The sequence below is a fragment of the Hyperoodon ampullatus genome (assembly GCF_949752795.1).
Source record: "Hyperoodon ampullatus genome assembly, chromosome: 9".
NCBI classification, from domain to species: Eukaryota; Metazoa; Chordata; class Mammalia; order Artiodactyla; family Ziphiidae; genus Hyperoodon; species Hyperoodon ampullatus.
The window spans coordinates 97,052,216-97,070,313 of record NC_136922.1 but is presented as its reverse complement, the minus strand read 5'-3'; positions in this window follow the sequence as shown (position 1 = coordinate 97,070,313).

The following is an 18,098-nucleotide window of genomic DNA, read 5'->3' as shown; positions in this document are numbered from 1 at the left end:
TTTAAGTTCTATATTTGGGTCTGTGATCAATTTGGGATTAGCTTTTGTGAAGAGTATAAGGTCTGCATCTAGATTTTTTTTTTTTTTTGCATCTGGATATACACTAGTTCCAACATGATTTGTTGAAAAGACTCTCTACTATATAGCACAGGGAACTCTGCTTAATATTCTGTAATAACCTAAATGGGAAAAGAATTTGAAAAAGAACAGATACTTGTATACGTATAACTGAATCACTTTGCTGTACATCTGAAACTAACACAACACTGTTAATCAACTATATTCCAATATAAAATAAAAATTAAAAAAAAGAAAAGAGTTTCTTGCTACATTCTGTTGCCTTTGCTCATTTGTCAAATATCAATTGACTATATTTATGTGAGTCTATTTCTGGGTTCTTTTCTGTTCCATTGATTTGTCTATTCTTTCCCCAATATCACATAGTCTTACTTATTGTATCAGTATAGTAAGTCTTGAAATTGAATTGTGTCAACCCTCTAACTTTGTTCTTTTCCTTCAATATCATGTTGGTGAGTCTTTTGCTTCTCCATATAAATTTAAAATCAGTTTGTCAATCCACAAATAACTTGCTGGAATTTTGATTGAAATTGCACTGAATCTATGGATCAGTTGGAAAGAAATGACATCTTGACAATATTGAGATTTCCTATCCATGAACAAGAAATATTTTTCCATTTATTTAGTTTGATTTTGTTCATCAAAGTTTTGCAGTTTCCCTCATATAGATCTTATACATATTTTGTTCTATTTATACCTAGGTATTTATTTTGGGGAGGGTACTGATGTAAATGTTATTGTGTTTTTAATTCCAAATTCCACTTGTCCATTGATAGAGTTCGATGCTGGTTTGATTACTGTAGCTTTGCAATATATTTTGAAATCAGGAAGCATGATGCCTCTAGCTTATTTGTTCTTTCTCAAGATTGCTATGGTATTCTGGGTCTTTTGTAGTTCCATATGAAATTTAGGATTGTTTGTTCTATTTCTGTAAAAAAGTGTCATTGGAATTTTGATAGAGATTGGTATCTAATCTGTAGATTGTAGACTATCATGAGAATAGCCATGTTCATTCCAAGGATGCTGTTTCTAGATGAAGAAAAACACCTAATTCACAAGATGCTCTTGAGATTTGTATAAGAGAAGATAGAGTTTTCTTCCCAGCTTTGAGTCACCATTGATTATCTGGGCCTTGAAGCAGCAGTGCATGTGCCCAGAGCCTTATAAAGACAAATACTCTTAAAATCACTTGTTTGTTTGGAGATCAGTTACCTGACCTCTTCTGCCATGCTCTGTATCATAAGAATCTAAGTTTCCCAAGGCCCCCTCCTCTGTGAATTCTAGGAAAATTCAGCCAAGAGGAAGAGGGTGGAAGTGGAGATAAAGCCAGGGTATTTATCCATCTCTGTCTGCTTCAGCTGGCACTTCAGTGCCACCTGTATCTCCTCTGTGGCTACAGCTCCCCCTGGACAGCTCTGTCTCCCATGGTCCAAGCTTGCTGATCAGATCCAATATGGCTCCGTCTTTGCTGGGTGGCCCCAACTCCAGGTCTCTGGTAACATTCTATCCTTTGTTCCCCCAGCCTTAAGGATTGTAGTAGCTCCTTGATGGTAATTTTGGGGTTGTCTCATTGTCCCCTCACCCATTCTCAATTCTTCCATCATCTGTGTATCCAATTACATGTATCATATTTCCTCTGTCTGAAATATCTACAGTGGTTTCTGTTTTCCTGGGAGGACTCCAACTATTAAAGGCTCTCATAAAAATAATGCCAAGTTGAACAGTTTGAACAAGGACATCTAGGTCTCTGGGTGAAACAAAAAGCAGTATAGGAATAACATAGAGATATAAAATCTATTTCCTCGTTTCACATTATGTTAGTTGTTAAGTATAGGGTTGCCCTGTGACACAACCATATGGAAAACCATTCACATTCTAGTCCATGTAATTGGCAGTCCTTAGAGTTGTGCAGTTCACAACATGGTCATCTGTACCTAACAAACTTGGGTGGGTAGATATTGCCCAAAGCTCATTTTTATTGGTTAGTGACATCTAGTTATTTGTAGGACTGGAGTCAACTCTAAGAGATAGATAGAAAGAAAAAAAACCCCACAGTAGCCTAAATAAAAGAGTAATTTTCTCACATATAAAAGTCTGTAGGGATGTAGTTCAGGGCTGGTATAGATGCTCATCTCCACAAAGTCCATAGCCACCCAGACACTGGATTCCTTCTAGCTCACCAATGTGCCATCTCTCAAGTGTGAACCTCATTCTAATTATCCGTGAGGCATATGCCTTCCAGACAGCAGAATGGAAGAAAGGGCCGAAAAAAAGTAGGGGGAGGGGCCACAGGTAGGCAATGGGAAAATGCCAAATATCCCCTAAGGAAGATTTCAAATAGATACCACATGGCACTTCTACTTAGATACCTTTGGCCAGAACTTCAGAAGTGAGGGTTGGGTGGACCTAGGTTTTTCCTTCTCTGGTCTCTGCTTATCTTTAAGGGGGAACAGAGAAACAGTTCCCATAAGTTGATGCTGATGCTCTGGCCTTAAATCTATAGCGACTTCTAAGGCCCCCAGAGAAGGAAGAAATAGAGACTAAATCAGAAACCTAGACTCACAGGCTTTGAGTACTAGATTTTACAGATATGGGAAATTAGGTAAAAATCACATAACTAGTTAATGAGAAATGTAAGACTGAAAGCCAGGTCTTCTGATTCCTAGTTCAGTGATCTTTTCATGATATGTCACCTCTTGGGGAAGACTGTTCTTTCTTTTCCCTGTGGCATATTACATAGCTGCAAATTCTTGGCAGTTCCTCTCCTCAGGTGGTGGAGTTTATTTTTCTATTCCTTGAGTCTGGTCTGGCTTTGAGACTTGCATTGATCAAGAGAATATGGCAGAAGTGATGTTGTATGAATTTCAAGCCTAGGTCTCCAGACATTTGCAGCTTCCACTCTTGCTTCCTTGGAATCCAGTTGCCACTGGAATGAGCCTGAGCTAGCCTCTGGAGGGGCCCCATGAAGGAGATGCCCTGGCTAACAATCCCAGCCAACCACCAAACAGGGAGGGAGGCCATCCTGGACTAGGCAGCCCTGAGCTGCCATTTGAAACCAAACATATAAACGAGTGCAGCTGACACTCCAACTACCTAATTTGCCAAGCCATAGAATGGAGAGCCAATCCATTGTTTTTTAAGGCACCAGATTTGGGGGTTGTTTATTATAGAGCAATACTGGTATACTTCCTAACAGGTCAATCATATTTTTTGTGTTTTTTAAGGATTTCACAAAGGGAGATCACACAATGTGTTCCATTCTCTTGTTTTCTGTTCTTCCAAATGGGGAAATTATTGTTCACCAATCCTTTATGCAAAACAGAATACTTACTGAATATTAAACAGGACCAATCCATGCTAAATGTTTTATAACATTAGTATTATTAAGATAGTTACTTGAAATAATGCAAAGTATAATTCTCTCAATTTTCACATGATGAGAAAAGTCAAGTTCTTTATCCTTGGTCATGCAGTTAATGTAGTTAGTTTAATAATGGAACTAGACTCAGCAAGGCACAAGCAAAATTGTCTTTATTCTTTCTTACAACTATTCCCACAAAACCTGCTCCAGCAGCTTATTCATCACCACTGGGTGAAATCTTTCACCTCTGGGTGAAATCTTGGGGAAGTCCAGTAGCTTTCCAGTTACTTTAGGTAATAACAGAATCTCCAGTCATTTCTAGGTAATAACGAGGGTGGTCTGATCTACCACCAAAACTCTGAATTTTTGTTGCTTTCAAAATTTTTCCCCTTCCCCAATTTGCACGTGTCTCAGGCTTGACGGCTGCAATAGGAAATGCAGGTCATGGTCAGCATCTCTCCTTCTCCACCGATCTCCTTTCTAACTTGCAACTGCAGTTTTGGTTCCTTCCAGGTTGATGCTTGGGAACAGAGGAGAAGTAAGAGATGGAAAAGGATTCACTTTTAATCTGATTCGGAGCCCTCTAGATGAGGCTGATATCCAAAGTTGTCTCTCTTATGGATTCTTTTGTGGGCTCTTCAGAGTTAATCTCACTAGAAACATCTGCCTCAAGACCTCCAAATGGAATTACACTTCTCCTGGCTTGCCCTTCATACATTTGCCTTCATTTTTTCTTCCATAGGCATGTGTCCAGCCTCTTCCTTCTGGGTGGCCTCTCTTCCAGTAGGAAGCCCTGCAGCATGTACATTTCACGTCAGCTCCTGGCCAGCTCCTTTCCACGGGATCCACGGAGCACAGATGGTGTACTGAATGGGCGCATCTGTAGCGGTGCATCTTGTGTCCACGGCAGCATGCTTTGCTGTGCAGGTACCCAGCCACACTCTCTTGTCTTTATAATTTTCAGGCATAAGTCATTTGCTACTTCCTTGTATCTCAGGTTCTCCAAATCATTCTCTTGAACCTCCTTATTAGGCTCAAAGTGAGTGGTAAACACGATTAATGGTGAGGTGAGGGAAAGGAAAACCCACACTCTCCCCAAACTCTTTTTAAAGAAGACATTCTCCAATGTCCTCAACCTCTCAGCAAATTTTTAACCTTGTCTGATATTCCATCGAGATCTGAGACAAACTAAAAGTAGAAAAACCAGGTTCAGAATCATTTATTCGTTACTGCACAGATGAACCGATACTATTGTATTGCTTTTGGAAACTCTGAAACAATATAAACAAACACATGCAAGTGATGATAGCTATCATTTGTTCTTGGCCTACAATTTGCAAGTCAGTGTACAAAACACAGCTTCCTTTACTTAGTCCTTATGCTAATCTGTCATAGAAGGTATGATGATTTTGTTTTATAGAAATTAGGGGTACGGGTTCATTAAGAGATTTTCCCCAACATCACATGACTGTATTTGGTAGAACCCAGATTCAAATTAACTCCAGCCTGTCTAGAGCTAAAATTTCTGCTTTATGCTAGATCACATCATTTCTATTGGAAAATATACTGAATATATTTATGAGGCTATCAGATGAAGAATGGTAGAACCAAGACTGAAAAAGGGGGGCGGAGGAGGCTAGACCACAGGAAAGATGTGGCCCATTGAGATGTCAACCCCACTGATTGCCCTGCTGCTGGGAAGGAAAAAGGGAGAGAAGACCAACACACTCTGTCTTAACAGTTCCAGGAAAAGGTAGACCTTTGAAAATAAAGGATACAGAAAATTACAATCCAGGAAACAATATTTCCTAGATGATGCTCTATGTGTGTATGTGCATGTGTTTAAATAGAAGTAAGCGAATGAGTTGAATTTTAGGGGGAAAAAAAGGAAAAGAAAGAGTAAATGGAGTAGCATCCCAGGTGGAGATATGACTGTGATTCTCAATTCCAATGCAGAGTAAACTTCCCCTGTTGGGTGACAATACAATTAATCAACAGCTAATGAATGATATGGGTAGCAGGTGCTCTAACTTAAGAATCAGGGCATCAGTAAAAAAGATGTGGTATATATATACACAATTGGGTATTGCTCAGCCATAAAAAAAGAATGAAATCTTGCCATTTGTGACAATATGGATGGACCTAGAGCGTATTATGCTGAGTGAAATAAATTCGACAGAGAAAGACAAATACTGTATGATGTCACCTATATGTGGGATCTAAAAAACGAAACAAATGAAAAAAATAAATAAATAAACAAAATAAAAAAAAAACAAATGAACAAACTATGAAACAGAAACAGAGTTATAGATACAGAGAATAAACAGGTGGTTGCCAGAGGGGAGGGGGATGGGAGGAGGAAAAAGTTAGGTGAGGGAGATTAAAACGTACAAACTTCAAGTTGCAAAATAAATGAGTCATGCATATGAACTGTACAGTATGGGGATATAGTCAATAACTATGTAATATCTTTGCATAGTGACAGATGGTAGCTAGACTTACCGTGGTGATCATTTTGAAATTTATAGAAATATTGAATCACTATGTTGTAGAACAGGAACTAACATAGTGTTGTAGGTCAATTATACTTCAAAAACAAACTCATTTAAAAAGAGATTGCAGGAAGAGTTTCAAGATGGCAGAAGAGTAAGACGAGGAGATCACCTTCCTCCCCACAAATACATCAGAAATACACCTACATGTGGAACAACTCCTACAGAACACCTACTGAACGCTGGCAGAAGACCTCAGACCTCCCAAAAGGCAAGAAACTCCCCACGTACCTAGGTAGGGCAAAAGAAAAAAGGAAAAACAGAGACAAAAGAATAGGGACGGGACCTGCACCTCTAGGAGGGAACGTGAAGGAGGAAAGGTTTCCACACACTAGGAAGCCCCTTCGCGGGCAGAGACTGCGGGTGGCAGAGGGGGGAGCTCCGGAGCCACGGAGGAGAGCGCAGCCACAGGGGTGCGGAGGGCAAAGTGGAGAGATTCCCACACAGAGGATCGGTGCCGACTGGCACTCAGCAGCCCGAGAGGCTTGTCTGCTCACCCGCCGGGGCGGGCAGGGGCTGGGAGCTGAGGCTCGGGCTTCGGTCGGATCCCAGGGAGAGGACTGGGGTTGGCTGCGTGAACACAGCCTGAAGGGGTTAGTGCACCACGGCTGGCCGCGAGGGAGTCCGGGAAAAAGTCTGGAGCTGCCGAAGAGGCAAGAGACTTTTTCTTCCCTCTTTGTTTCCTGGTGCGCGAGGAGAGGGGATTCAGGGCGCTGCTTAAAGGAGCTCCAGAGACAGGCGTGAGGCGCGGCTGAAAGCGCGGAGCCCAGAGACGGGCGTGGGACGCTAAGGCTGCTGCTGCCGCCACCAAGAAGCCTGTGTGCAAGCCCAGGTCACTGTCCACACCTCCCCTCCCGGGAGCCTGTGCAGCCCGCCACTGCCAGGGTCCCATGATCCAGGGACAACTTCCCCAGGAGAACGCACGGCGCGCCTCAGGCTGGTGCAATGTCACGCCGGCCTCTGCCGCCGCAGGCTCGCCCCACATCCATACCCCTCCCTCCCCCCGGCCTGAGTGAGCCAGAGCCCGCGAATCAGCTGCTCCTTTAACCCCATCCTGTCTGAGCAAAGAACAGACACCCTCAGGCGACCTACACGCAGAGGCGGGTCCAAATCCAAAGCTGAGCCCCGGGAGCTGTGCGAACAAAGAAGAGAAAGGGAAATCTCTCCCAGCAGCCTCAGGAGCAGCGGATTAAATCTCCATAATCAAATTGATGTACCCTGCATCTGTGGAATACATGAATAGACAACGAATCATCCCAAATTGAGGAGGTGGACATTGGGAGCAATGAGATACATATATATATGGGAACTACGAACCTGCAGCCTGCGAAAAGGAGACCCCAAACACAGTAAGTTAAGCAAATGAGAAGACAAAAAAAACAGCAGATGAAGGAGCCAGGTAAAAACCCACCAGACCTAACAAATGAAGAGGAAATAGGCAGTCTACCTGAAAAAGAATTCAGAATAATGATAGTAAAGATGATCCAAAATCTTGGAAGAGGAATGGAGAAAATACAAGAAATGTTTAACAAGGACCTAGAAGAACTAAAGAGCAAACAAACAATCATGAACAACACAATAAATGAAATTAAAAATTCTCTAGAAGGGATCAATAGCAGAATAACTGAGGCAGAAGAACGGATAAGTGAGGTGGAAGATAAAACAGTGGAAATAACTACTGCAGAGCAGAATAAAGAAAAAACAATGAAAAGAATTGAGGACAGTCTCAGAGACCTCTGGGACAATATTAAACGCACCAACATTCGAACTATGGGGGTCCCAGAAGAAGAAGAGAAAAAGAAAGGGACTGAGAAAATATTTCAAGAGATTATAGTTGAAAACTTCCCTAATGTGGGAAAGGAAAGAGTCACCCAAGTCCAGGAAGCACAGAGAGTCCCATACAGGATAAATCCAAGGAGAAACACACCAAGAAACATATTAATCAAACTATCAAAAATTAAGTACAAAGAAAAAATATTAAAAGCAGCAAGGGAATAAACAACAAATAACACACAAGGGAATCCCCATAAGGTTAACAGCTGATCTTTCAGCAGGAACTCTGCAAGCCAGAAGGGAGTGGCAGGACATATTTAAAGTGATGAAGGAGAAAAACCTACAGCCAAGATTACTCTACCCAGCAAGGATCTCATTCAGATTTGATGGAGGAATTAAAACCTTTACAGACAAGCAAAAGCTAAGAGAATTCAGCACAACAAAACCAACTTTACAGCAAATGCTAAAGGAGCTTCTCTAGGCAGGAAACACAAGAGAAGGAAAAGACCTACTATAACAAACCCAAAACAATTAAGAAAATGGTAATAGGAACATACATATCAATAATTACCTTAAATGTAAATGGATTAAATGCTCCAACCAAAAGACATAGACTGGCTGAATGGATACAAAAACAAGACCCATATATATGCTGTCTACAAGAGACCCACTTCAGACCTGGGACACATACAGACTGAAAGTGAGGGGATGGAAAAAGATATTCCATGCAAATGGAAATCAAAAGAAAGCTGGAGTAGCAATTCTCATATCAGACAAAATAGACTTTAAAATAGACTACTAGAAGAGACAAAGAAGGACACCACATAATGATCAAGGGATCGATCCAAGAAGAAGATATAACAATTTTAAATATTTATGCACCCAACATAGGAGCGCCTCAATACATAAGGCAAATACTAACAGCCATAAAAGGGGAAATCGACAGTAACACAATCATAGTAGGGGACTTTAACACCCCACTTTCACCAATGGACAGATCATCCAAAATGAAAATAAATAAGGAAACACAAGCTTTAAATGATACATTAAACAAGATGGACTTAATTGATATTTATAGGACATTCCATCCAAAAACAACAGAATACACTTTCTTCTCAAGTGCTCATGGAACATTCTCCTGTATAGATAACATCTTGGGTGACAAATCAAGCCTTGGTAAATTTAAGAAAATTGAAATCATATCAAGTATGTTTTCTGACCACAACGCTATGAGACTAGATATCAATTACAGGAAAAAATCTGTAAAAAATACAAACACGTGGAAGCTAAACAATACATTACTTAATAACCACGACATCACTGAATAAATCAAAGAGCAAACCAAAAAATACCTAGAAACAAATGACAATGAAAACACGACAACCCAAGACCTATGGGATGCAGCAAAAGCAGTTCTAAGCGGGAAGTTTGACGCAATACAATCCTACCTTAAGAAACAAGAAACATCTCAAATAAACAACCTAACTTTACACCTAAAGCAATTAGAGAAGGAAGAACAAAAAAACCCCCAAAACTAACAGAAGGAAAGAAATCATAAAGATCAGATCAGAAGTAAATGAAAAAGGAATGAAGGAAATGATAGCAAAGATCAATAAAACTAAAAGCTGGTTCTTTGAGAAGATAAACAAAATTGATAAACCATTAGCCAGAGTCATCAAGAAAAAAAGGGAAAAAACTCAAATCAATAGAATTAGAAATTAAAAAGGAGAAGTAACAACGGACACTGCAGAAATGCAAAGGATCATGAGAGATTACTACAAGCAACTCTATGCCAATAAAACGGACAACCTGGAAGAAATGGACAAATTCTTAGAAATGCGCAAACTTCCAATACTGAACCAGGAAGAAATAGAAAATATGAACAGAACAATCACAAGCACTGAACTTGAAACTGTGATTAAAAATCTTCCAACAGGGGCTTCCCTGGTGGCGCAGTGGTTGAGAGTCTGCCTGCTAATGCACGGGACGCAGGTTCGTGCCCTGGTCTGGGAGGATCCCACATGCCGCGGAGCGACTGGGCCCGTGAGCCACGACTGCTGAGCCTGCACGTCCGGAGCCTGTGCTCCGTAACGAGAGGGGCCGCGATAGTGAGAGGCCTGCATACCGCGATGAAGAGTGGCCCCCACTTGCCACAACTAGAGAAAGCCCTCGCACAGAAACAAAGACCCAACACAGCAAAAATTAATTAATTAATTAATTAACTCCTACCCCCAACATCTCCTTTAAAAAAAAAAAAAAAAATCTTCCAACAAACAGAAGCCCAGGACCAGCTGGCTTCACAGGCGAATTCTATCAAACGTTTAGAGAAGAGATAACACCTATCCTTCTCAAACTCTTCCAAAATATAACAGAGGGAGGAACACTCCCAAACTCATTCTACAAGGCCACCATCACCCTGATACCAAAACCAGACAAAGATGTCACACACACAAAAAAACTACAGGCCAATATCACTGATGAACACAGATGCAAAAATCCTCAACATAATACTAGCAAACAAAATACAACAGCAAATTAAAAGAATCATACACCATGATCAAGTGGGGTTTATCCCAGGAATGCAAGGTTTCTTCAGTCTACGCAAATCAATCAATGTGATGCACCATATTAACAAATTGAAGGAGAAAAACTGTATGATCATCTCAATAGATGCAGAGAAAGCTTTTGACAAAATTCAACACCCATTTATGATAACCCTCCAGAAAGCAGGCATAGAGGGAACTTACCTCAACATAATAAAGGCCATATATGAGAAACCCACAGCCAACATCATCCTCAATGGTGAAAAACTGAAACCATTTCCACTAAGATCAGGAAGAAGACAAGGTTGCCCTCTCTCACCACTATTATTCATCATAGTTTTGGAAGTGTTAGCCACAGCAATCAGAGAAGAAAAAGAAATAAAAGGAATCCAAATCGGAAAAGCAGAAGTAAAGCTGTCACTGTTTGCAGATGACATGATAGTATACATAGAGAATCCTAAAGATGCTACCAGAAAACTACTAGAGCTAATCAATGAATTCGGTAAAGTATGAGGATACAAAATTAATGCACAGAAATCTCTGGCATTCCTATACACTAATAATGAAAAATCTGAAAGTGAAATTAAGAAAACACTCCTATTTACCATTGCAACAAAAAGAATAAAATACCTAGGAATAAACCTACCTAAGGAGACAAAAGACCTGTATGCAGAAAATTATAAGACACTGATGAAAGAAATTACAGATGATACAAATAGATGGAGAGCTATACCATGTTCTTGGATTGGAAGAATCAACATTGTGAAAATGAGTATACTACCCAAAGCAATCTACAGATTTAATGCAATCCCTGTCAAACTACCACTGGCATTTTTCACAGAACTAGAACAAAAAATTTCACAATTTGTATGGAAACACAAAAGACCCCGAATAGCCAAAGCAATCTTGAGAAAGAAAAACGGAGCTGGAGGAATCAGGCTCCTGGACTTCAGACTATACTACAGAGCTACAGTAATCAAGACAGTATGGTACTGGCACAAAAACAGAAATATAGATCAATGGAACAGAATAGAAAGCCCAGAGATAAACCCACACACATATGGTCACCTTATCTTTGATGAAGGAGGCAAGAATATACAATGGAGAAAGACAGCCTCTTCAATAAGTGGTGCTGGGACAACTGGACAGCTACATGTAAAAGAATGAAATTAGAACACTCCCTAACACCATACACAAAAATAAACTCAAAATGGATTAAAGACCTAAATGTAAGGCCAGACACTATAAAACTCTTAGAGGAAAACATAGGTAAAACACTCTATGACATAAATCACAGCAAGATCCTTTTTGACCCAGCTCCTAGAGAAATGGAAATAAAAACAAGAATAAACAAAGGGGACCTAATGAAACTTAAAAGCTTTTGCACAGCAAAGGAAACCATAAACAAGATGAAAAGACAACCCTCAGAATGGGAGAAAATATTTGCAAATGAAGCAACTGACAAAGGATTAATCTCCAAAATGTACAAGCAGCTCATACAGCTCAATAACAAAAAAACAAACAACCCAATCCAAAAATAGGCAGAAGACCTACATAGACATTTCTCTAAAGAAGATATAGAGATTGCAAACAAACAGAGGAAAGAATGCTCAAGATCATTAATCATTAGAGAAATGCAAATGAAAACTACAATGCGATATCATCTCACAGCGGTCAGAATGGCCATCATCAAAAAATCTACAAAGAATAAATGCTGGAGAGGGTGTGGAGAAAAGGGAACCCTCATACACTGTTGGTGGGAATGTAAATTGATACAGCCACTATGGAGAGCAGTATGGAGTTTCCTTAACAAAACTAAAAATAGAACTACCATACGACCCAGCAATCCCACTACGGGGCATATACCCTGAGAAAACCATAAGTCAAAAAGAGTCATGTACCACAATGTTCACTGCATCTCTATTTACAATAGCCAGGACATGGAAGCAAGCTAATTGTCTATCGACAGTTGAATGGATAAAGAAGATGTTGCACATATATACAATGGAATATTACTCAGCCATAAAAGAAACGAAATTGAGTTGTTTGTAGTGAGGTGGATAGACCTAGAGTCTGTCATACAGAGTGAAGTAAGTCAGAAAAACAAATACCATATGCTAACACATATATATGGAATCTAAAACAAAAAGGTCATGAAGAACCTAGGGGCAAGATGGGAATAAAGACGCAGACCTACTAGACATTGGACTTGAGGACACGGGGAGGGGGAAGGGTAAATGGGACAAAGTGAGAGAGTGGCATTGACATATATACACTACCAAATGTAAAATAGATAGCTAGTGGGAGGCAGTCGAATAGCACAGGGAGATCAGCTTGGTGCTTTGTGACCACCTAGAGGGGTGGGATAGGGAGGGTGGGAGGGACCGGCAAGAGGGAAGAGATATGGGGATATATGTATATGTATAGCTGAGTCACTTTGTTATAAAGCAGAAATTAACACACCATTGTAAAGCAATTATACTCCAATAAAGATGTTAAGAAAAAAAAAGAGATTGTGTTTGTGGTTACCAGAGGCGGGGGTGGGGGTGTGGGGGAGGGAAAATTGGAGGAATGCAGTCAAAAGGTGCAAACTTCCAGTGATAAGATAACTGGGGATGTGGTGTACAACATGATAAATATGATTAACACTTGTATATTACATAAAATGCAATATTTGAAAGTTGTTAGGAGAATAAATCCTAACAGTTCTCATCACAAGGAAAAGTTTTGTTTCCTATTTCTTTAATTTTGTATCTATATGAGATACAAAATTAAAGAAATAAGATACTAAACTTACTGTGATAATCGTTTCATGATGTATGTCAGTCAAATCATTTCGCGGTACACCCTAAACTTGTATAGCGTTGTATGTCCGTTATATCTCAATAAAACTGGAAGAAAAACAAAAGAAAACAAAACTGAATCAGGGCGTCAGGCCAGGCAAAGGTGATTCTTTGGACAACAAAGAGAACACATACAGCTAGCTGATTGCTATCTATGCAGATTTCCCCAGGCTCTGAAGTTAGATACTCTTTTGTGTTGTCCCAGCCTATCAATAAGTAATGTTGTGGTTGGACCAGCTCTCGTGGTTCTTATTATGATTGCAAGAAGGCCTTTAGCAATAACCATCAGGAAGCTCTGAAAAACATAATGTTTTATTACTTACAAGACCTGGAAATTGCACAGCACACCCAGGGCCGCACAGCGAAGTCGAGGCTAGAGAGAGAGAACGCAAGGCCCTGGGGTTCTGCTTTTATTGGGGTTGAGGGTGAGGGCCTAGGGTTTTGTGGCTCGCTGTTTGTTGGTGAGTTTAAAACATAAGAGCAGGAATTTAAAGCACGGGAAGAGGAAAAAAAAAACAACAGGGAGCCCAAATGGTCGGTTACTGAAATCAACCATGATCTCTAATACAAAGCAGCCTCAGTGGGGGAGGCAGCCTGGCCCTTTATCTATGGCTGGTGATATTTGGCTTTCAAGTGGACCGTCTCTTTGAAATGGACGCCTAGGCAATCTAAGCTTAAGTCAGGCACCTGCATTACAGAAAAAGAAAAAAAAAAAACAAAAACCACCTGTCAGGGCTTACCATACCAATACTGTTCTCTGGAGCCTAGTTTCCTTGCCAACCCCTGGCAACTTCATTCTATCTCTAGTTCTTGAACTCAACACATCTTACCAGTGACTTAGCTTTGATTTTGGAGTTTTTCTATTCATGGTTTCCAAAGGATTTCCACCACCTGTAATCCCCATTTATGGTCCACCTGGGGTATTATCCAGCCAGTGTTGGAGATTGAGAATAAACTCTGTGGGATGGAGCTGGATTATAGGACCTTTCCTGAGTCTGCTGGGAATTGAAGATCCAAGGCATGAGTGTAAGCCAGAATCCTCACAGTGTGTACAAACTGAAATCTGCCTAAAGAAGCTCAGGCATCAACTGTGAAGGATGTGTGCTAGGCCTAAAAGAGGGGTCAGAGTCGAGAGTCAGCAGGAGAACCAGGAAGAAATTAAGTGGTCAAGTTCAGTATTAAATTGGTAAGAGTTTTGGAAAAAACTTTTTCTGCAAAAGTAGGGTGGCGTTATGACATTTGCATGAATGAGTGGACAGGCTGGTGTAAAGGTTCATAGATGAGGGGATGCCACCTTGCCACATGTCCTGAGATGCCCTGCAGTGCCTGAGGGCAGATGAAACAAAGGCCACCATTTGTGTGACGTAGAGATCTGTGGGCTTTCCTCACATAGAAGGCTGAACCATTTGGGTTCCTGCCATTTCTTTTCTGTGTAGGTTTTTGCTGGTCTCACCTAGGGTGCTAATATTTCTGCTACCACACAGGGGAACCAAACCCCTCACGCTAGCTGGAGAGTATGTAAGGTTTTCAAAGAAGTAGGTGTGATGGTTTGGATTTCTTATTTAGCAAATAATCACTACTCTTCCCCTCCTATGAGGAAAGTATTCTTCTCCTGGTCCATTGATGTTGGCTTCGGCCATGTGATTAACTTTGACCCATGGAACACTGGTAAACATGATAAAAACTGAGTCTTAATTACTTGCATGGTTTGGCTTCAGGCTTGCACTCTGGTGACTCTTTATGGGAAAACATGACTTGCTTAGCTTTTGCCCCTTCAGCCTGGGCCCTGGAAGAAACACACATGCGACAGACCTGCAGGAACCTAATGCCTAGATCCAGGCCCACCCAAATGCAGCCCAAAGCACCAACGAACACAGCTTACATCAGTGGAACAGCTGGCGACACACAGATCTTTGATCATGAGAATAAATGCTTGTTTTTGCAACCACTGAGTTTTGAGTGATACGTTACAAGGCATTATTATGGCGTTATTTGACGAAGACAGTAGACTTAGCAGGAGCTTATGCAAATTCTTTTTGAGGACACATACATTGTATTGATACCTGTGTCAATTAGAGTCTCTTGCTTCCAGAGTATTGCCCTGGACACCTGTTGGACTGGGAAGAAGAGAGTGGTGGCTTGGAAAAAAAATACTAAGAAAAGTAAAGGACAGGTATCCTCCTTCTGATACGTGTTGATGTACACATTTGAAACTTCAGTCTTTGGGGCATTACTTTCAAGTTTTTGCCATATTCAGTACCAACCGAACTGTTGCTGTTAAATATATTTTTGGTTGATTTACTAATTTCATTGAACAGGGATTATGTATTTTAGTCTTATATCTATAAAAGAAAAAGTATATATGCAAATTAAAATATTAAGAGCATTCCATCACTTGCCACTGAAACTGTTTCAAAAGTCATAAAATTTTCTTTCCCAAACGTGATCCCTACCTCTCGATATGGCTTCTTTTTTTTTTTTTTTTTTGCGGTACGCGGGCCTCTCACTGTTGTGGCCTCTCCCGTTGCAGAGCACAGGCTCCGGAGGCTCAGGCTCCAACGCTCAGGCTCAGCGGCCATGGCTCACAGGCCCAGCTGCTCCGCGGCATGGGGGATCTTCCCGGACCGGGGCACGAACCCGTGTCCCCTGCATCGGCAGGTGGACTCCCAACCACTGCGCCACCAGGGAAGCCCTCGATATGGCTTCTTTTGAAAGGGCAGGTAGAATGCCCCCAAACTGACCCAGGAATCTCTTTCTTCCTCATCCTGTCAATCCCCAGCATGGCCTGTGACATCAAGGCCTCCTCTGGGTCATTCAGAACCAGGTTTATTGCCCTTAGGAGGTAGCTTCTTAGTTGTTATCACCAAAATCAAGTGATCTTAGATGTGTACACCTGAGAGTGCCACCATATGTAGATAAAGGGCCCATTCTTGATTTTGATACCTTAACCGCTGTAGATGGTAGCTGATTGTGAACAGACAACAAAGGCCACGATCTTCAAAAGGGGAAATTAGATGTTGGAGGGTCTGGAGAATAACAGCCCCCAAGGCAGTCACAGAACAAGGTCAAGCCACGAAGGATAGTTTAGAGAGCTTAGACAAAGGAAGACTAACTAGGAAGAGACTTCCAAAAACGGAATCTTAATGACCAAGAGGTCCAATTGGTAAGGCTGTGGTTCCATTCCCAGCTCTGATCGTTACTGACTTTATAACTTTGGGTAGGTTTACTGTACTTCCATGTAGCTCCGTTTTCTCCTCTGTAGACTGGGGGAAATAGATCTTATCTCCTTCATAGAATTACTGTGAAGACTGAATGGAAAAATAGAGGTAAACAAAGCATTTATTGTAGTCCCTGCACCATAGGAAGTAGTCAGTAAAGATGTTGTTGTAAATATTGCTATGATTATTTGGACATCATTATGGTATCAAACAGAAGGTCCTGGGATTAGGATGGACTGGACACAACAATGAGAGTGACCAGGAGGCAGTGTCTGCGAAGATAAGTGTGTGTGTCTGCTCCCTGAGCCTGGGGTTGATTGTGAGCTGAGGCTGCCTCGGGGCTGCCTGGAGGTGCTTTGCTGGGACTGGGAATGGCTGCGGTGGTGGAGATGACGCTGCAGACCAGGACGGGGGAGATAAGGGGCCTCCTGCTCCAGAGGCAGCAACCAGAACAGAGGTTACTCTGCCTTTAGGTGGCAGCAGGGTAGGGAGGGGTGGCCTGGCAGCTGTATCTTCACGGTTGGCTCAGAGCCTAAGCCCAGGCCAGGGGGGCTGTTTACAGGGCTCATGTCCCACAGTGCACTTGTGCCTCAACTTGCTCTTATCCAATCTGAATTGGCCCCGTTATCATTTTCCTAGAGAAACTTCAGCCCAGAGGACTTGGTTGGTGGAAAAGGAGCGGGGAAGGGGGGTAGGTGTGAAGGAAGCTAGAAGTCCATGGGTAGAGTGCTGGCCTTTTGGAGAAGGGAATAGAGAAGGTACGATGGATTTGTATCCAAACAGACCAGAAACTTCTAAAATCCTGAATCATCATTTTGCTCTCAGCCCTTAACCAACTGGCATCACTATTCTCCTAGACATCCAGAAATAAACTCGGAAGCTCATTTGTGGCTGATAGACACTGTTCTATACCACCCTCTTCAACCGGTTTCCATGACTTTATTTTCCTCTATAAGTGTTTTCTTTCCATATATTCCCCTCCCTCTGCCGTCACCCTGGGCCAGGCAGCACTTCATCACTCCTGTACCACTGAACCAGCACCGTTTCTCTTGTCTTTTATCTAATCAATCCAGATCCGCAGGACCACACCAGCCTTTTGCAGATATTATTTTCATTATGTCACACTCTTCCTCAAATCCTTCAGTCCCTTTTTATCCTAACGTGTGAAGTTGTGCCTTTTCTTCACCGACTCTCATGATGCTTTACTATATGCCGCCCATCAGCCTAGGAGCTTTATTCCTCTTCTCCAGCCGCAGAGCCTTCCTTACCCCATCCTAGCAAGTGCACCATAGCACAGTGCTGATGGGGAAATACTGTCAAGGTATCATTAGTGTGACTATCCTAGTAAGTTCCATTTTGCCTGAGATGGGGAAACAAGGGACAGAGGTGAAATACTTTCTTTCAGAAATGTGCTAAGACCCCAGGTGAGGACTCAGTATGATGTGGGAAAGAGAATTTCTGGCTTAGAATGCAACTCATTCCTACAAGTATTTAGGAAACATCTTAGGTGGGTGTGGAGGAAAAAGGGACATTGTCCCTGCTACCAAAGAGTTTGCAGTCAACAGGGAGATGAAGATACACGCCACCTGAGTAATAGAGCTAGAGGGTCGGTCATGCCTCTGTCGACTGAAAAAAAATGCACAACCTACAAGTTGAGAATTATGTTTTACTTAATGGACTTAGTGAGGACTTAAGCCCAGGGTACAGCCTCTCAGCTCTCAGGGACTGTT